The 21942-nt window shown below is 38.1% G+C and overlaps 1 pseudogene; it reads right to left on the bottom strand.

The window, feature by feature from the left end:
* Positions 1-17365: 17365 nt before the first annotated feature.
* Positions 17366-17952, bottom strand: LOC100344507 (protein tyrosine phosphatase type IVA 1 pseudogene; annotated as a pseudogene).
* Between the last annotated feature and the right edge of the window lie 3990 nt (positions 17953-21942).

A 21942-nucleotide genomic window follows, 5' to 3' on the forward strand; every position in this document is an offset into this window, starting at 1 on the left:
TATTAATCCTCTCCACAGCCCTGTTTAATAAATATCATATCTGATTTTATGGTGACACAGAGAAGTGAAATGTCTAGTTCAAAGTCACATAGCCTTATACTTTAGAGCAGGGATTCAGTCCCATACAGGCTGTTTGCAGTGTCTACTGGTCACATACTAGGCAACCCTGTAGACTCTTTTTAAGTTCAACTTAGTGTCAACTCTGTAGAAAGCTTTCCCACACTATTAAATTGGGTACCACCCTACTATCTCTTTTTGTAATGCTGATTAAAAATGAATATGCAATTAGAAAAGAGACTCCAAGACCTACAAGTTCATACTATTGCTGGTGAGGTACAAGGGCAAAGTCACAGGTACAATAAGATAGTCTTAAAATTATGGTGAACAAAACCACATTAACAATTCACCTATGGCACATCAAAAAAAATCAGACAGCTGACAACTCTTGCAAAATTTCCATTCTTCCTCATTGGGCTTACTTCATTCTGTTTCTCATGCTGGTATCTACTATAGATATGTGAGGGACTTACAATGTCATGATGTCAGTAGATATTTGAACTGCAATTTAACCACTCCACAGCTCTGCTCTACCATTGCTATATATACAAACAAAAAAGATTTACCTGGAAAACAAATCAGAAATTCATACCAGACTTTATTTAACTGCAATTCATATTAAGTATTGCTAATACCAATGTAGTTTTCTTTGACCTGATCTCTAGCTCTGTTCTGTCCTAGGATTCATGACCTTTCTATAAATCGTGGTAGTGAATCATCTCTGTTTATTTGAAGAAAACACAGTTCTGATGTACTCTGTATTCTGACTCACGACTTGAGGTTAAGTGGAAATAGCTTTTGAGTCTTTAATTCTCATCCTCTCTGCTTCTGCAGCATTTGGGAAGGTTTCTCACAATGTACTTCTTAACTCTAAGCTTTTCCTTTGTTTGGTTTCTATTGCTACAAAGTGCTAGAGACTGCATGAGCTACTGACAGTCAAGTTGGTTTAAAGGAGCTGAGGAAAACCTATTCCCAGCTTTGGATTATGTCTTCTTTCGCCTATCTTTTTTTGTGTACTACCAACAATCTTACTTTTTTGTTTTCACAATGAAAAGATTTTTATTTCTATTTCTAAATTTAAAGAACTATATTGTGGCAATAAATACCTACTCTGAAAAAATACAAAATTATTTCAAATCTCACTTTACTAGGTATCAATATTTTTATAAATATGAAGACAGGGAAATATTTCCCTCTCTCGTGTGTGTGTGGATGTGTGTACACACGAGTGTGTACATATGCTATACTGAATATCTTCTTTGTGTCTCTCCATAGCCTTATTCTGCTCTTAAACACTGTTCTGTATAGGTCTCATTGGCTTAAAATTCCAACCGGACTAGAATAATTGGAAGCTTCAACAAGGTTAGAACAAGGGATGAGAGCAAAGGCCAAAGCTCTGTCCTCTAGTTCCCTCCCTGTTGCCTTGATTGAGGCTGGCAGGTTTTGCTCCTCTGAAAATCCTCTCCCAAGACAGACATCTCTGTAAATCTCTTACTTAATTCTAGATCCTGTTAACTACTACCTGCTGCCTCCCATGAGGCCTTTGGGTTGTAAGGGCTCCACAAAAACAATCCCATGATGTGTACTATTCCTTGTTTCCCCATAACCTTTCATTCTTGAAAAGTGGTTCTGCTAATTGTCATTCCTGACAACTACTGACAGAGCATAACAGTCCCTTTTTCTACACGTTCTTATCAACATTTATAACTTTGTCTTTTTGATAATAGCCATTTTAACTGGAGTGAGATCTTTCATGCTGGTGTTGACTTGCATTTCCATGATAATTAGTGATGTCGATCATTTTTTCATATATTTGCTTATATTTCATATATATTTCATATATATTTCATATATTTTCTTATATTCAGAAACTGCTGTTTAGATCATCTGACCATTTTAATGTGATTATTACTTTTTACAGTTGGTTGGTTTAAGTTCCTTATAAATATGTACAAATATCGTATGCCATTAATTTTTTAAATTATTTCATAAGCACCTCTCAAATTATCCTATTGAATGTGCCATCTTCTTTCTTATGGAATTCAAATGGACAATAGTTCAGATATAAGAAACACATGCAGGGGCCAGTGCCGTGGCTCACTTGGTTAATCCTACGCCTGTGGCGCCAACATCCAATATTGGCACCAGGTTCTAGTCCCAGTTGCTCCTCTTCTACTCCAGCTCTCTGCTGTGGCCCTGGGAAGGCAGTGGAGGATGGCCCAAGTGTTTGGGCCCCTGCACCCACATGAGAGAACAGGGGGAAGCACCTGACTCCTGGCTTCAGATCAGTGTAGCTCCGGCCATATTGGCCATTTGGGGGCTGAACCAACAGAAGGAAGACCTTTCTGTCTCTCTCTCACTGGCTAATTGTCAAATAAAAAACACACATGATTATTTTACTGGAAAGGAATGGCTTACACTACTCAAACATTTTTTATGATATACTATAATGTGTCTGTAGTCTGATCTTAATGAATAGATCAATTTTTTTCTCATAATATAAGCAGTCATGCCATGAACATCCTCAAATACATATTTTCCCAAGCTTGTTCAAATTTTATAGTAAATTTGTAACAGGAAAATTTCTGTATCAATGGGCATGCATATTTTTAAACTTGGTAGATATTGGTCAAGATAGACCTTCCTCTCTTTCTATCTATATCTCTACCTGTCAAATAAATAAATAAATAAATGCTAATAAAACCTTGCCTTTTATTTGCTTTCTCAGCCTTCAGGTGATTGTATTTTCTAATTTGTTGTTTTGTTTTACTTTTAACAGGTGTTTTAAAAAGTTCACTGGAAATGAAACTAAAAATTCAGTTTCCTTTGGTGCAATATGATTTTGAATTTCATGGATAGTTTTCTCTATATGATAATTCATTTTCATGAACTTTCTGAAGACATCATGGTTGGATAGCTTTCAAAATAATTTGTTTTTTTTTGACAGGCAGAGTTAGACAGTGAGAGAGAGAGAGACCGAGAGACAGGTCTTCCTTCCGTTGGTTCACCCCCCAAAATGGCTGCCACGGCCAGTGTGCTGCATCAATCCGAAGCCAGGAGCCAGGTGCTTCCTCCTGGTCTCCCATGCAGATGCAGGGCCCAAGGACTTGGGCCATCCTCCACTGCATCCCCAGGCCACAGAAGAGAACTGGACTGGAAGAGGATCAACCGGGAAAGAATCTGGCGCTCCGTCTGGGACTAGAACCTGGGGTGCCGGCACCGCAGGCGGAGGATTAGCCAAGTGAGCTGCAGCGCCAGTCTCAAAATAATTTTTACAACCAAAAAAATTTATTTTTTAATTCCATTTTCCGTGAAATTTTTTGACATTCCCTCATACTTTGCAATTCTTAAGTGAGGTTAAATGGACATCGTATGTCACCTTACTTAATGACTATAGGCAACTGAGATTTGTATCCACAGTACAAGTAAGGAGCAGCACGGAATACACAGTTGAACATGTGAACAGTGGGTATATATTCAGAGATGCCTTGAAATATATAGAAAATGTGGGCAATCCTGTTAGGCTTTAATTATTCTGGGTAGATTTGAATTGTATCCAGATTTTCATGTGAAATAAGTAGTGGACTTAAACCCAAGGTCGAACATTATGCCCTTAATAATACTTAGAGCTTTACTGGAGAGAATAATGAAGCTTGCTGACACATTAGGAAGTAATTAAAAATATCTGGTTGACACTGCATTTATTAGACCCTGCAAAAATATGATTTAAATGTTAAAACTTTGTACACATATTGTTAGGCCGTCACAAAACACACAAAACACCGGAGTAAGGGAAAAGGTTTATTGCGGAAAACCCAGCAGACCAGAGGGAAAGGGTGAGGAAGGAAAAAGAGAGAAGGAGAGTGTAAGAGAGAGAGAGAGAGAGAGAGAGAGAGGAGAGGAGCTAATGAGGAGAGAAGAGAGAGAACAGAGAGAAGAGAGACAAGACGGGGAGAGGAGAGCAGAGCAGAGTAGAGCGCAGAGAAGAGAGAGCAAAAGAGCCACGTGTAAAAAGAAAGCACGTGTCTAATATCCCTTTTCCAGGGGGCGGGCAGGGAAGTAGGAATAGTGAATCCCATTAGGATGGGGTGGAGCTTGACACCAGTGATTGGGCCATGTGGCTACCTGACTTTCAGCAATGGCAGCAGGGGCTAGGGCCTAGGATGTAGATCAGGGTGTAGATCACGCCATAGGTAAGACTGCGCCATTTTCCTAACACATATAGTGTATTGAGCTTTCTCTATTTTGTGCAGACGATTTTAATCTATAGTCACTGATTGTTCCACTTTACAATTTTCATTAGATTTCATACTGTTTGCTTAAAAAAATAAACGTGGCCATCCTGGGTAGAGCAGCGATGTCTTCCTTGATAGAAAACAGAGTACAGGAAATGGAATTTGTAGAATAAAGCAACTAATGAGGAATAATTGTTATTTATAGCAAAGGTTTTCCAATAATGATTCTCATCAAACCTTAATGGATTTCTGAGATAAAAATTACCATTACTGTACTTTTTTAATGTAAGCAACAGTCTCAAGATCATGTGGGAAAAGTAACGTGGTAGCCTTCAAACAACGTCTGTTTGACCCCAAACTCTGTTATTCCCTGTATGCCAGTGTTTCTGACGCTGTCTTTGATACAGGACAAGGTTTTTCTCTCTTTCCTATTGCAGAGCAATCCAAGGTCCAAGCCTCCATGATTAGTCATAGCTGATGCTGGATAAAACTCACTCAAGTTTAACAACATGGAGACTGGTCTAGAGCTTACTCAAGGAGGAGTCCCCAGGCCACAGGCTTACCTTGGTAAGAATATCAAATTGCTAGGTAACATTGTACATTTGTAAATGTTGCACTTCCTACATTCTGATAATAACTTGCAGAGCAGTCTGCTCTGCAGCCCACATTCTGGGCTGCACTGCCCTGGAAAATATTGTTATAGATTACTTTATTGTTCACGTTTATAGAAGACACATGCTGTTATTGAATTAGAAATATGAATTTAGAATTGTGCCTTTCTGGTGAAGTAAACCCAACAACAAAACAGTCATTCAAAAGTTTCATGGGAATAAATTATTCCCTGAGATTGTACTTGGTAAGTAAACTACAGGGAAAGTGGCTGCTTGTTCTTCACTAGCCAGAAGAAACTAATTTCACAGTTAGTCTTAGCTGAACATTGAGCATTTATAAACTTTATTTTTATTCTGAATTGTGTACATTTAATCTTTCTCTTGGAAACATTTTTTATTTAATGAGACACTTTGTTCAGTCCATTTGTAAATGAAGTAACTACACTTAAATAATTCAGATTCCTGTGGTTCTCATTTTACATCAGATATCCTTCTTGGCTGCTCTGGCTACATGGCCTGATTATCTTCCCAAATTATCTTTCCAGGAATACCCTACTGGGCCTTTTTTATGAAGTGTATTAAATCTTTAATAATTTAGTCATTTTGACATTATTACACACCTTCCCCCTCGTGCATTTACCTGGAGACCATTGTTCAAAAAGAATTGAAAAACCACCCTAGTAGCAGCGTAAGTGTTATAGGAAGGACCCCTAGATATTTGCAAAATATCTTTCACTAATTAGAAAGATAATTTAATATTTAGCTCCAGGTATTTTCTCTTCAGCATGTTTCTGACACAACATGCTTATAGAACCGTGTGTTTTTCTGACTTTAAAAATTAACTTACTTTGGAAAAAACATAATGCCCATATCCTTTCTTATATCCTTTTTCTGTATTGGGGCAGAACAACACAGATAGGTCTGTCAGAGCATATCTTTATTAAGATAACAGTCAACTTCCATAAACAGTGTATTTACTGCTCTTTCTGATGTTTAGAGTCATTAATTTATATCCAATGTGAAGTTCTGAAGTTCAAAGATGAGAATGTCATTAAGCCATTATTTTTGAGGAACCAACAACTAAATATTTTGAATTTGCCTAAATTATTCCAAGTGATAACAGGCATGCAAAGAATGAAAGAAAAATGCCTAAAAACAACTATTTGGTTAAACAATGTAAAAAACGTCTACAGTAAATAAAGGAAAACTATCCAAGAGTAACCCAATTCCTCATGCTCTGTAATGGGAGTTCTATGGTCTCTGTTCTGTGTGGAGTATCTCATGGTCTCAATCACCAGGTCATTAAATGTTCTGGAAGTGGCCTCCCTGAGTGATTTCTAACAGCCAAGCAGATTGCCCGAAGTTATTTCCCACTGATTTCTACTATTTTTATCTAACCTGTAGGTCTGTGTTAGTTTCCTAGGACCGCCATAAGAAAGTATTACAAACTGGTTAGTTTAAAAAACAGATATTCTTTCACAGTTCTGGAGGCTGCAATTCTGCAATGAAAGTGTCAGTAGGGCCATACTCATTCAGATTCCTGCAGGGGGAATCCTTCTCTGCCTATTCCTAGCTGTTCCTGGTTTGCAGTCTTTGATGTTCTTTGGTTTGGAACTACATCTCTGGAATCTGATTTTGCCATCACACAGTTTTATCCTTGTTTGTCTTCATGTAACTCTTCTATGGATATCTACCATTTGGATTAGGGGTCCATTTTTCTCAACATAACCATATTTAACCAGCTACACCTACAATAACTGTGCATCAAATAAGGCCACAGTCATAGGTACTAAGATAATTTAAACATTTTTTAAGGAAGAGATATAATACAATCCATAATAAGGCTAGAATGGCATTTTGGTTTATTTCAGAAGAATATTCTGACTAAAGCAGTAATTTACACTAGTAAACAAGTATTCATTAAAGCCTGTAAAATTTTGTGAATATTAGATATTTTCACACAGTTTTTTTTTTTCTCTCTCAACTTATCATTACCAACCTGTGTTCTGTTTTCTTCTATTCATACATTGTAAATGATATGTTAAAACTTGGGTGCATCTCACAGAGGGAATTGGAGGTAGACATGTTACTGTACCCTGGATATGGTCTGCTCACTGTGCCAGTCACACTCATTATCCTATTCATTCTTTCAAAGACATTGGAAAGTGGTACAACACCCCAATTTTTGTGAATTTGAGGATTTTTTGAATGAGAAAGATGTGAATTAGATACAGAAAATTAACTCATTCTAGAGTTACATAGGTAAATAAGTATCTAGACTATAATTCAGTTTTCTACATTTTGAGACCAGAAGAAAGGTGGACAGAGAAATCAGAGAAATTGTATAACGCAAGCATAAGTTGCTTCTTTTCAACAAAGCCTGCAGTACCGTATCTACCAAAAATAGTATTTTCATGGGTTGCTCAGTGCTGTCCAGAACATAGTAATGACACATTTATAAATGTTTTGCAGGAGTATTGTTATCATTTTTGTTTATATAATAATATATTGCTTTAATTTAGCTCCTAATATCAGCATTGAATCAACTGAGGTTCCAAAACACAGAGGAAGACTTAGAGAATTAAGCACCAAACATCTAACTCACCCAAAGCAATGTACACATCTCAGAATCAGTGATAATAATTGCTATATAATTAAAACTGTGTCCTAGTAATTATTTCAACAAGCCTTATTGACCATCTAATAAGAAACTATCAATATGTTAGAGGTCAGCTGTTCTCTGTAGCCTGCCCAGTAAGCAAATGAATGCTACCACCTATCACTGCTCTTGTGACTGGAGAATCCTCTTTCTCCAAACACTGTCTTCCATCTGACCTCGTTTCATGTCCCATGCCTGCTGCCACATGTTAGATTACTCATTCCCATTTCTCCATAGCAAATTGTTAGCTATTTCTCAAATATATAAGCAAGCTAATCCCAGAACAGTGCAAAGGGCTTGTTTCCAAGGGTCATCCCTAATACCACTAGCTGTGGTATGTGGTTTCAGTGGGTACTTCAAAGTTCACATCTTGGAAACTTGATACCCAATATGTCCATGTTGGTAGCCAGGACCTAATGCTTTGATTCAGTATAAGGTGAGCATCACGCTCAAGAATGGATCAGTGTGGGGCTGGCTCTGTGGCACAGTGAGTTAAAGCCTAGTCTCCAGTGCCGGCATCCCATGTGGGTGCTGGTTCAAGTCCTGGCTTGGCTGCCCTTCTTCCAATCCAGCTTTCTGTTATGGCCTGGGAAAGCAGTAGATGGCCCAAGTCTTTGGGCCCCTGCATCCGCCTGGGAGACCTGGAAGAAACTCTTGGCTCCTAGCTGAACTGATTGTGGTTATTTGGAGAGTGAACCAGCGGAATGGCAGACCTCTCTCTCTGTCTCTGCCTCTCCTTCTCTCTGTGTGTAATTCTGACTTTCAAATAAATGAAATACTTCTTAAAAAAAAGAATGGATTAGTGGTGTTACTGTGGGAGTAGTTCAATTATCAATATTGAGATTGACTTGCTCTTATTGCTTCTCTCTCTCTCCATCTCCCTTTAACTGCCCCCTTCCCTCTCTTTCCCTCTTGTTCTCCCTCCCTCTCATGCATGCACACTTTTAACTATCTTCATAGGATGACACAGAACAAAGACTTCTGCCAGATGCCAGTCCCTTGGTCTTGGACTTCTGAGTTTTCAGAATCATGAATAACTAAATAGTTACTTATTAGAAACTATGGGTGGATATTCTGTTAAAGCAACAACAACAAAAAAAATCAAGATGGTATGTTTCATCCATTTAGCAGTAAACACCACAGTCATTGTAGGCAATTTGAGAAAGCTATTTGCAAAGATTTGATTGGGATAGACAGAAATCACAACATATGATACTGCGTCCCATTGCCAGAAATAGTGGAACAAGAAGGCTATCCCTGGATTTGCAGGAACAAAAGGAAGGGAAAATTAACAGAAAATCAAAGTACACAAGCTGTGTGTTGAGCATCACAATGCAGTTTCTGGGTCTTCAATTAATGGCTACAACATAGCATATAGAACACAATGGGAGAAACCGAAACCAGGGGTTGAAACCTCATGTTCCTCTCCCTTGCCAATCCCTTACTGGTTAAACCCAAGCAGTGTGTGGAAAACAATGAATGAAGTCCACACAAATCAGCTACTAAGGGCAGAGAACAGGGTAGGGAAAGAGCAGGTAGATTTACAGGGGCCCAAGGGGAGACAGTGCACATTTTGCAATGAAGTCATAGACACATTCTATAGGGAAACATTCACCTTCTACTTGTTGGATTTCCTCTAAGATGAAGCTTACCAACATTTACATCAGAGATTCCAAGTGATCCTACTAACGTTGCTCTTCGTCTGTCCTCTGTCTTCCAGCATCATGCTCCCAGAACATTTTAAGGAAAGGCAAATATGTGGTAGTTATTCCCTCGTAAGCCTCACCATTGCTTGGAATAGCTTTAAAGGAGTCCCTCTGAGCTACTGCTGCTCCTGATAAGGTCCCCATTCCGTCTTCTCAGACCCTTTTATTTCCAACAGTTTTCATCTGGCATCAACAAATTGGCCGCCAGATTGATGCCAAGAAAGTGATGATTCACTGTAGACAGAGTCCAGCAGAACTCATTGGGGGAGCTTTACATTCTTATTTACCTTGGCCACAACTAGAGACTGTTCATCTTCCCCCCAAACCTTCATCACCATATGGCTTTGCAGAGACATGGTCTGATTCAGGGACCGCCTTCCCTCAGCTGAGCAATATAATGCCTTCCAGAAACCCCGATTTGTTATCTGCAAAACCCCTTGCATTTTCCCCTTCTGACACTGCTATTTTTAAAAGCATCACAAGAGGTTATTTGGTTTAGTCATATTTTTATTGCTTAAAAGGGTCCAGAGGCAAGAGTTGACATCTGTTGATCTTAGCTTATGTTTCCAGACCACTCTATTCTGTAGATTCCCCATACCTCAATACCTCTTAGATGAACCTGCCATAAGGTATTCCCCACTGATGCAACCAGTCATTCTTTATTAATTCAGATGTATTTCAACCTCTCTCTCAGCCCACTGAGGCATCAGTACATGGCTTACTGTCCATATACCTACACTACTCTTGTTATGATTTCAGACTTCAGTACTTAACTCTTTGACTTCTTAGCTCCTTAACCTCTTCAGTTACAACTCTTTTTCTCACCATCATAACTAGATGTTTCACTACTGGTCATTACATCCTTTCTCACATGCAAATCATCCCAAATTCAAGGATCCAATTTACTGTTGTACTAATTTTACCACAATTTCTCACCCCTCTACCCAGCTTACTGTCAACATTTCAAAACTAAAATCAGTACATTGCATGCACTCTCAATTCCTTTGCCCCTCTACCTTCCCATTGTACTTGTCCACTATAATGTTTATCCTGATCTGATGCAATTGTCCGTATTCACACTATATCTCCATCTAGAATTCTAAATGTGACTACAGTAACATATAGGGCTATTTTGACATATCACATTAAATTTATGACCATACATCTCAAATAGACTCAACATTATTGATCAGCTCTACCACATTATCTTAGTGAAATCTCATTTTCATCCTGTAAGACTACAACTTCACATCATCTACCCTCAAGCCTCTAACACTCTCCCTTTTTTCCTATGAACATCAGCTGAAACCTTTGAATAAATAACTGAAATTAAAAAATGACTTTATTCTTGCCCCACTAAACCAACAGCAAGCTGTACCTGCACCTTTATATCCGCCCTCCCTCTGTGATACCAGCATCCCATACAAGTATGAGTTTGTTTCCTGAGTGTTCCATTTTCAATCCAGTTTCAGCCTAATGCTCCTGAAAAGGCACCAGCAAATGGTTCAAGTGCTTCAGTCCCTGTCACCCATGTGGAGACTCAGAAGAAGCTCCTGGATCCTGGCTCCGGCCTGACCCAGCACTGGCCATTGTGGCCATTTGGGGAGTGAACCAGTGCTTGGAAAATCTCTGTCTTGACCTCTCTCTGTAACTTTGCCCTTTAAACAAGTAAACCAACAAACACATAAATAATTAAAAAAAAAAAAAGCTAAATATATAGTATATTCCCTGACAGTTCTTTTTTCAAAAAAAATCTTATTTTTTTAGTGTATTTTGAAAGGCAGAGAGATACAGAAAGAGACAGAAATACAGAGATATCTTCCATTGCTGGTTCAGCCCCCAAATATGTGCAACAGCCAGGACTGCAACTGTTCAAAACCAGCAGCCTGAAACTCAATATGGTTTTCCCATGTGAATGGTATGGACTCAACTATTGAAGTTATCACCTCTGCCTCCCAGGATGGACCTTTACAGAAAGCTTAAATTAGGAGGAGAATCAGAGCTCCAACAGGGGCACTCCACCACAGGATGTGGGTATCCCAAGTAGCATCTTCATCACTGTACCAAATGCTTCATCTGCTGGTTTTTCAATATATACATGTTCAACCTGGACCCCCACCCTGTGCCCAAAGTGACTGCTGCTCATTCCATGCAATCCCATCTTTAGAACAGTATCACCTGTCTGCTTAAGACATTCATCTGTCTGCTTAAGACATTTCCACAGTGAAATGTAAATATGTTACCACAACCTCTGATCTGATCTTTGATCACTTTCCCCAAACTCACTGTGCTCCTTGGAGTCTTTGCTGTGCATGTATATACCAAACATATCTTGTCTTCTAGTCTGACTTTCCATTCACTTTGGTGGCAATATTTCTTAAAAAATAATTTCACTTGGCTTGTTTCCTCCCTTTATTCAGCAATATCATTCTCAGAGAGACCTTAGTAAACCATCTCATCTGTAATAAAGTTATCATCTCAATTTATAAAAATTAAAATTTAAATCATTTTTGTTATGCTCCTAACCAAGCAGATTAATGATACTCAATTCTAACTACTCCATAGAACGTGAGATAAAACCAAGTGAGCAAAAACGATTATTATATTAGAACAGAATAATGAGTCTTAATCTGAGAAGTTGAAATCAATTTTACATCAAATTTGTCATAGCTCCACACACCACATGAAGTACTAAGGGCCATGCATTGCAATTATCTACTCAATCATATAAAGCATAATAATTATAAAACTAAGAGTGTTCTCTGCATTTTGTGAAATCAAATTTTTTATATGATGCAAAATATGATTACCACTGTTCCAACTGTCATGACACTGAAGCCACGTTGCCTCTTATTTAAATTTTACTATTAGGTTTCCAAGCTCTGCTTCACATGAATGGCACATCCTTCCTTGGAACTTAGTTTTGCTTCCAAAGGCAATCAAAGTCCTGAAGCATTTATGAAGTATCAAGCATCAGTCATTGTCAGAATCTCATCAACAAGGAAAATAATTCCTTCAAAATATATTTATGTTGAAATACTAATAGAATTGACATTTTTATCAAAATAGCAGACATGAAATATATGTCCACTTTTGACACTGTAGAAAACATAAGCAACATGTCTTACTCTGCAATTGCAGTAAAAATTGATTCAGCTACTAGATCTAACATTCACTTAATCTGTAAATACACAGTGCAAAAATGATGAGGCTATCTATAACTTTTTCAGCTTTGCTTCAATCCCATAAAGAGGGCATTGTTTTATACTGTCAGGTGTCTCACTGTGAGATCACTAACATTTTCAAAAGTGTTTCTGCATAAGGATGAGGTTAAAGAAATTCACTCCTGGTTCCAAAACTTTCCAGTTTCAATATATGAGGGACAGCAATAAAGTTTATCCAAAGAATATTCTTCTCCATGTAATGTCAGTTTTCTCCCTACATGACTTTACATAGTCATTGTAATAGAAGTCAATCTGCTTTTTTAAAGGAGAAAAATATGCACGATTCACGTCAGATATCTGTAAATGTAAAACAAGTAAAACAGATTATAGAAAGATAATGTCATTGCAGATGCAAGTTAAGGACTTGAAAAATAGGCTAACAGATAAGAAAATATATTCAGATCTTCTAGTATCTCTGAAAAGAAAACTTGCTAAATTTATTTTGCTAATTTTTTTGAATCACAGATTTTGGATTTGTGTAAATTTCAGAACTTTGTCTACAAGTGTTCATTGTAGTAAGTGTTTCTAGATTTGTCGGCTTCTATTCTGTCCTTCAGACAGAAAATGCTAGGTATATGGCATGCATTCAACTATAATGTGTCAATCATCTGATATTCTGTCATCCAAAATAAATTTCAACAACAACAGGTGATCAGGTAGGTCAATATTTTCCCAAATGCTGTTCATATTACTGACACATAAGTATTTGTTTCATTTCAGAAATTTTTACTTATTTTAAAATATATTGAAATAGTCACAAATCCTCTTATTTTATATTTGTCAAATGTGTATATATATATTTAATGTGAAAAGTGAGTCATGTAAAGAAACACCTGAGTTTATTACCAATCATGGTAGTATTCCTGAGTGGTACAAACAAGAGGCATCTACCTCTCTTGACTATATCAGTGTTGAATGATACCCAAATCAACTCTTCCACTAGTCACTTCGTATGCTTTTTATAGCTGTAAATTATTGTGCTAAATGTAAAGCTATATATAAAATTGTACTGGCACGGAAGGAGTTTAGAGTCTCAGACAGAAAATGGAATATATTTCAGTATATTCCAAATCCTAAGAGATGTGTAAATACAGTAATTCTTCTGGTAATTCAAAAGAACTAGAAATTACATTCTATCTATCTATAAGTCAGAGTCACAGACAGAGAAAGAGAGGCAGAGAGGGAGATTTTACATCCACTAATTCACTTTCCAGATGGCCACAGTGGCCAGGGCTGGGCCACCCCAAAGCCAGCAGCTTCATCTGGGTCTCCCACATGTATGCAGGGCCTCAACCATTTGGGCCATCCTCTGTTTTCCCAAGCCATTTGCAAGGAGCTAGATCAGAAGAGGAGTTGCCAGAACATGAACCGGTGCCCACATGGGATGTTTAACCCACTATGTCACAAACCGGCCACCAGAAATCATATTCAATTGGAGAACATTAAGAAATGATTTATGGGGGAGATAGCTACGAAAGAGAGCTTGAAAAAAAGAGATTCTCACTGTCCAGAATAAGATGGGAAAGTCATCATCCAGGCAGCAAAAGATATAAACAAGGCACGTGAAGTCTTTCTCAATAAGAGAAAAGTCATCTTCAAATAACACGGTAGGCTTAGGAGGGGATTAAATGTAGGTTCATTTCTAGAGAGGGCTAAAGAAATGTCACTTTACTTACTAAAAGAGAAGGTTTGTAAGTGAGATTTTACATAGACCTTGCATTACTTATCTGAAATCTCATCCTTGCCTACAGAGGCACTGTGTTTTATTTTTTTTTAAATATGAATAACTCATTTGAAATTTATACTTAGAAATGTCAGATTTTCTAAAAATCAACAGGGATTTACCTCACTTTAAAAAAAAAATCAATTTTCCAGCAAAGTATTTTTACCTACAAAAATTAATCCCCCAACATGCTACACAAAGACAAAAATCCTTTACGAAACTTAGTTTCCAGTTCTGACATTTCTGTCTTCTAAAGTGGCTTCCTTGATCAGAGTACTGCAGTGGCTTTGTCATCACCAGTAATTTCGAAGTGTTTTGAAAAATAAGACAAACTCTTCTAATCTTCTGGGGCAGCGTTCATATCAGAGATCTTGAGTCTGGCGCCTTAGACCACTCGGCCATCCTGACACACTACCAGGGATCCTTGACAAACAGCTGCTGACTGTTGAGTTGTTTTGCCAGTCATTTTCTCCATGATAGTGTTCTACTAGTCAGAGATTCCAAACTAAATTGCAATCTGCTAATAATAGAGCATTAGTCTATTTGTGATCATCTCTTATTAATATGATAAATTGGATTTACTAAATATAGATTTTCCCAGAAAATGTATTGAGGAAGGGACACTCACCTGAGATTGTTTCTTCCTAGATTTCAATCAACAACTGAAGTCAACATATGGTGATGCTAGAGCTTATTCTACAAATTCTGAAATATTGACAAGAAGTGGAGAACTCCAAGTAGTCTTACTGCTGGTTATCTGGAGACTACACATCCTTTAAGGTTTACTTATGTATTTTAAAGACTTAATTATTTATTTGAAAGGCAGAATTACATAGAGGGAGAAAGAGAGATCTTTCATCCAGTGGTTCACTCCTCAAATGGCCATAATGCCTGGGACTGGGCAAGGCCAAAGCCAGGAGCCTAGAACTCCATCCAAGTCTCCCACATGAGTCACAGGGGCTCAAATACTTGGGCCATCATCTGCTGCCTTCCCAGGCACATTATCAAGGAGCTGGACCAGAAGTAGGGCTGCCAGGACTCTAGCGGTGCTGACATTGTAAGCGGAGGCTTAACCTGCTACACCACCAGGCCAACCCTGAGAGTACCCATTCTTACCTACACTATATTTAAAGAAACATGAGTTCTTGGAACCATTAATCAGGGTTCCAAGTTACTTGGAGGAAATGCTGTACATGCTATTTTCCTTTATTGATTCCTAATATAAATTAAATTTATTAAAGAACTGAGAATCTCTGAAGTTTATTATACCATTATTTATTCCTCATATCCAAGGAAAGGCATGTAAGATCTTTATTCTGTTGACTCCCAGGGGAATTTTAAAGCTGAAATTTTTTCCTTATCTTTTTTATTTGAGAGACAGACAAGTAGACACACACACACACACACACAGCACACTTCCATCCACTTATTCACCCTCAAAATATTCACAACAGCCAAGGCTGGGCCAGGCTGAAGCCAGGATCCCAGAACCCAATCTGAATCTCTCATGTGGGTGATAGGGACCCAACTACTTGATCCAACACTTGCTGCCTGTCTGTATTAGCTGGAGTCATGAGCACATGCCAGGTGTTAAATCCAGGTACTCTGATAAGGGATGTGGATGTCCCAAGTGGTCTCATAACTGATAGGCCAAATGTCTGCCATAAATATGTATAAACATAAATATGCTGTTTAAGGTCTCACACTATGCTTTTACAAGTTGGTGAAAGCTGAAAAATTATTTCTGCCATAGAACTAAAACACATTCCCAGACAGTATAAATATATGGTTGAACTAACATTAACACATATCATCATTTTATCAATTAGATAACAAAACAAATTATCAAGTATTCAAATATTGTAACACAGCTCAAAAGGCATATAAAATAGCAGATGTCTGCTCAATTCATTAGCAGAAACCCAGTTTTTTTTTGAAGAGGTTGAGAAGGAAAAAAAATCACACTTCAAACAAAAATAAGTTGGTAGGGGCCAGTGCTGTGGCACAGTGGGTTAATGCCCTGGCCTGAAGCACCAGCATCCTATAAGGGTACCAGTTCTAGTCCCATCTGCTGATCCAGCTCTCTGCTATGGCCTGGGAGAGCAGTGGAAGATGGCCCAAGTCCTTGGGCCCCTGCACCCACATGGGAGACCCAGAGGAAGCTCCTGGCTCCTGGTTTCGGATCAGCACAGTTCCAGCCATTGCGGCCAATTGGGGAGTGAACCATCAGATAGAAGACCTCTCTCTCTCTCTCTGCTCTCCTCTCTCTGTGTAACTCTGACTTTCGAATAGATAAATATTTAAAAAAATAAGTTGGTAAACAACTTTTGATAAATATGGAAAAATTACAATTTCAGGAATTTTATGAATAAGAATTTTAAGCATCTCTATCTCTTAAAATATTTACTAAGTTAAAGAGCATATTCTACATGTTCTGCACAAGACAAAGGCAATATTTTACTAAAAATATTTAATAGCCCCCTCCCATTCTTTTCTCAGGCCCTCCCTGTTAAGTCGTACCTCTGAGTGCAAACATTAAATTAACTGTAAGACTTTTTTTTGGTCTGAAGATGTTAAAGACATGTGCTTCTATATAATGTAGATTTTCAAAATGGAGGTTTAATACTAACAGCAAAAGATTTATAGAAACATTAAATGATCATAAGACTTAGTTAAAAATATTCAATGGCTAAGCAAATCTGATGTATACTGCCATGAATGTGGGAGATATAAACATAAAGTGAGCAGGCAAATAACCATATAGTCCCTAATTTAAATGTTTGAAATGACTGAAAGAATAAACCACATAAGGTCTAGAGTGTTCATAGTTCCTGGAATTTTAATTCTGTACGATACTAAAAGAATATAAGTATTATGCTGGGTATTTTGGTACCTAATCTCTCTAAATTTCTTATATATTGATAAGATTCTGGCATGGCTATAGATTTAAGATCTAATTCAATACTGCACAATTTCAGGAAAGGTCAATTGGTACAAATTATAAGCACATTTTATATACTAAACAGCAAAATCTTCTGCTAAATGTCCAAATGGGTTGGTTATAACCCACAGATAGAGGTTGCAATTCTGTCAGACTCATGGCCTGGTAAAACTGCTTTCAAAACCCTTTGGAAGCTTCACCAAACTTATTCACCAAGTTAATATGTTGGCTAATCTGTATGAAAAATTAGATCCTATCTCCAGTTCTACTTCCAAGGCAACAGCATTAGGGACCCCAGTATTGTTTCTATCCCCATTGGAGTCTTTGAAGCACAGCTGCATCTTAGGATGATATTTTTCCAAATACAAAAGTCACTGCTGTTAAAACTCCATGCTGTTTTTGTCTTATGAATTGCACTGCATCTTCTTATTTCATTCCACCTTCAACGAATGCAAAGGCGGCAAGCACTGGAGCTCTCCCTAGGCCTGCAACACAACGGACAGCCAAACAACAACCAGGTTCTTCACGAAACTTAATTTTTACATGACTTAACAAGTCACCAACAATCTGGTTGGAAGGTGGTGCACCATTATCAAAAGGCCAATGGAGAACACGGCTACCTTATTTCTCCTCAAGCGTAATGTCCCTAAATTTCTTCAAATACTCTTACTCTCATGGGAACTCCATATTTCTTAAGTTCCTCAGTAAATCTGTTTAATGTTGCATTGGTTGGATTATGTGTAATAAGAAATTTAGTGTTCCTGTACAAGATTTCCTTAGGAACTGGGCCATTCATTCAAACCCTGTTAATTTACTTAAACAAAAAACACTTAATGAGATTTTGAAAGAATTTTTAAAAATTGAATACAGAAATTACACAAAGAAACTGAAATCTACTTTGCTATTCTCCACTGGTGATTCTCAGTGCTCTAAGTATGAAGTTGGGAGTAATGGGAAATGAAATGAACTTCCTAACACGCAGCAGGAATTCTTCAATCCAGTGATATTGAGGCAACAGAAAGGAAGTGCACTGAGGTTTACCCCATCCAGGTCAGAACTCCTGTAAAATGCTCTGTGGATTTCAATTTAACACTTCTGTGTCCAGGTTAACCACCTTTGTGGGGGCATCTTGGTGGAGTAGTAACCAATGTCTACAGTTCACTTGCCTGCATGGAGGTCGTGCTGTGCCTGCAGTCATTTCCACCGCCCTTCAGGAGCTCCACACAAGTGTGACCAAGAGCACCACAAAACTGAGGAATGTGTTCACTCATTGACAGGTGGGGCCTAATCATGCAGCCAGCCCGAGGTGGCAGCGACACAAGCAGTAAGTAGCGCAGATGCAGGGCAGGGGGCAGAGGTGGTTATCCTGGGCAGCCACAGCGATGCAGGTGGTGGTGGGGACACCACCACCCATATATATATATATATATATATATATATTAAATAATAATGTATTAAATAATCTTAAACTCTGTCAGACAAGGCAAGGTTAAGATAAAATGTAATGGAGAAACTCAGACAGAGCCAGGGAGATGCAAGAAAAATAAGCATAAGGATGATTTTAATAATTATTTAAAATAACATTATGTAGTTTTCTACTTTTGTGTAAATTAGGGATGAAAACTAAAATCCATTTTCTGCTTCCTATGTACACAAAGAAAAACTGAACATGTTTACAGTAACTACCAAAATGATTACTCTGGGGAACAAAGAACAAGCTAGGGTGAAATGAATATGTACAGAATTGGAGCAACGCTTCTCAAAACACAGACTTTATAGTATTTTTTTACATCATGACTACTTCAAAATAAACTCAAAAATAAAATGCTGCTGTTTTAAAAAGTATAAACAGTGTTTCATTAATTGCTCTTGAGAGTTCAAAATCATGGTATATGAGAAAGCATCAATTGTCAGAGTATCATTTTTTTCACAACATGGGAGAGCAATAAATAAAAAAAGGGAAAGAGGAAAGAAGAAACTGGCATGATTTTATAGGGCAAACTCTGCTAGTCTACCGGGAATGAGAATATAACTGTCTGTTGGACATATGAGTTTGTAGTGGTCACTGTGAAAGGACATAGCAAGAAATCCCATAAGAGCACAAAACAATAGCATGAAAAAGGAAGGGAGAAGAAAGAAATCACCCTCATTGAAACAGTGTAGCAGTTACATTTTTGAACTGAGAGATCTCTCAAAGAATCTACTATCAAAGATTAACTCCTCTCAGCAGCTAAAAAAAAACACATGCACGCACGCACACATTGTGCATACAATTTCAAAGTCAGCAAGCATGGACACCTGTGTGTCTCAGGGGACAAGCCTCCACATTTTAACAGGGAAGACCCTCTGGGCCCAAAAGAAGTGCCATTAAATCCCAGCTCTGGCACCTATGACTAAATGATTTCAGAGTAATTATTTAATCTCTCTGAGTCTCAAATCCTCATCCTTAAAACGGAGCTATTGTTCACGTATTATTAGCATAGATGGTCACTTAAGCATGTTACAAAAGATTGTTATTACTCTAACATGGAGGCCATCAAGGCAGGCTTAAGAATTTCTCCGCTTGGTGAAGGGATAGCTTTGCCAAATCTTATCAGGGTAACTGATATCCAGCTCCAATTACTTTGGGACGAACTGGGAGAACAGTGGTGAGTTCAGGGAAATCTTGAAGCATCTTAGATCTAATGCTGTCCAGCTTGGCTTCACTTGTCTCAAAGAGAGGAAAGTGTAGCTTCACTCACCCCTGGAAGAAATCCCATGTGTGCAAGCTTTGGTTCTATGAGAGTTTTATGAGCAGTGGCTGATAGTCTTAATAGTCTAACTAGCGACTTGAGACACATGACAGCTTTGAGAGTCTGGCAGTGGTTTCTAAGGGTGCAAAGAACAGTATGGGGTGGGAACATCTGCTGAGGCAGTGCTATTCTGACTGCTGTACAAGATGTATGATGATATGTAATTATGAGTCCTATGTCACTGGTAGCTTCAAGATATGAGGTACATTACCTAAAAACAGGGTGTTAAATTCTTCCCAATTTGAAGAGAGGAAAAAAAATCATGTCCTTATGAAATAATGCAAAGATCAATTTTTAAAAAGCTGCCACCTTTCCCTTAACTTTTTGACTCTGATGGATTTTTTTTCCTGTTAAGAAAATATCAGTTCTAACAAGCTAACATCTCAGAAAGGCTCCCTAAGCAATAATGTCAGTGAGGCTTTCGTCTTTTATCCAATTTGCATAATTACATAAAGAGAATGAAAATAAGTCTGTAAATCATTTGAATCCTCTTTGTCACTCCACTTGGAATTTCACTCTAGTTGTTGCTTCCAACTCTTCCCACCTCCCTGTGGGTATTCAGAAATGAGCTATGAATGGTTGAACTTAAACTCTAGTGGCTTCACTTGTGGAAGCCACTGAATGGCTGTGTGGCTAACTTACAGCACATGATTAATAACCATGCTTCCATTCTTTTTCTGTTCTACCATGCATCTGTTTTTCAGAAAACAAAAGGGATGGGCTGAGATTTAAATGACAGGTAACCAACTGACGACAGGTAGTCTTGAGGAAGTAGGTGATGTGCTCGTTTTTCATGGTTCTTCACCTTTCAGATTAATAACTATTCTGTTATCAGTGTAATACCAATACCTCCTACTTATGCCCTGAAATCTGCCCTCTTCACTGCCATGGAATGTAGCAATTAGGATAAAATTGCTACAATGATATCAATGTTCAGCTACAGCTGTTTCAGTGATCAAAACCTTCCGAATCAGTTCCCTTTTCCTAAGAATGAATTTTTTCAGGATCAACTGTCTCTTTCAAAATCTTAGTGACTGGCGTATTTACTTTACTCAGTGATTTTTGTCTACCAATAACCATGCCTCCTGTTCTTTTCAGGATACAGTTCCCAGGTTTGCTTTCCTGCCACAGCCTGCCCTCTCGGGGCAACAGCAGTCACTTTGAGCTTACTGCACCTTGTAAGCAGACTATGCTCTGAGTATGTTCTTTTCCCTACGACAAGGTGTATTTACCCCAATTTTCACACTGTGAGGCCTCAAAACATTTGATTTTTCTCATAGTTCAGGGGCCCGAATTTTTTTTGCTAATGTCTGTCCTTTGTTCTGCATGTACCCTGGCCATCCTCTCCAGGTTTATCTCTTCTGTTTAACACTTGCTATGGACATCCAACATTAACCAACTCATATTTCCAAGGTTTGGTTTTTCAAATTTCAATCTTTTTAAGAGGGAAAACATCTCTTGCCTTCCCGGGTACTACAGGCAGAATTTCATCATATGTTTTGCTTTTTCTTAACATAAATCATTATCTTTTCAGCCTCTAAGATGAGTTAGTTTCAGTAGGCCAGTGTTGTACATTTTAGATTTTGTTATGGCACTTACCACTTCCAGAGCCAATTTGTCCTCTGATCAGATTGGGTTAGGCTATGCTGAGATAAGAGCATTGAAAATTCAGCAGCTAAATATACTAAGGTTATTTTGTGTCTTGCTCTCTTCTGTTCCGTGTCCAAATAGGTCACTCCTGGGTTCTGCTGATCAATGTCACTTGGTTATCCAGCGTAAAATAAGCTCTTCACTGGCACAGCTATGTTATCTTTGGAACCTGTCCGATTTATTGGGCTTTTTTGGGACCCTCTGCAGAAGAATACAAGGAATAGGAAACTGACATAAATGACACCTGTCACCTCTGTTCATGGACTATTTGTCAGGACTAGTTACTTGTCTCTGCATGACTGAACAAGAGCTGAACTGTGCAGCAGAATATGTGGCTAGTAATT

The sequence above is a fragment of the Oryctolagus cuniculus genome, chromosome 17, assembly GCF_051225735.1.
Source record: "Oryctolagus cuniculus isolate XC-2025 breed Fujian yellow rabbit chromosome 17, ASM5122573v1, whole genome shotgun sequence".
Classification (NCBI taxonomy): domain Eukaryota; kingdom Metazoa; phylum Chordata; class Mammalia; order Lagomorpha; family Leporidae; genus Oryctolagus; species Oryctolagus cuniculus.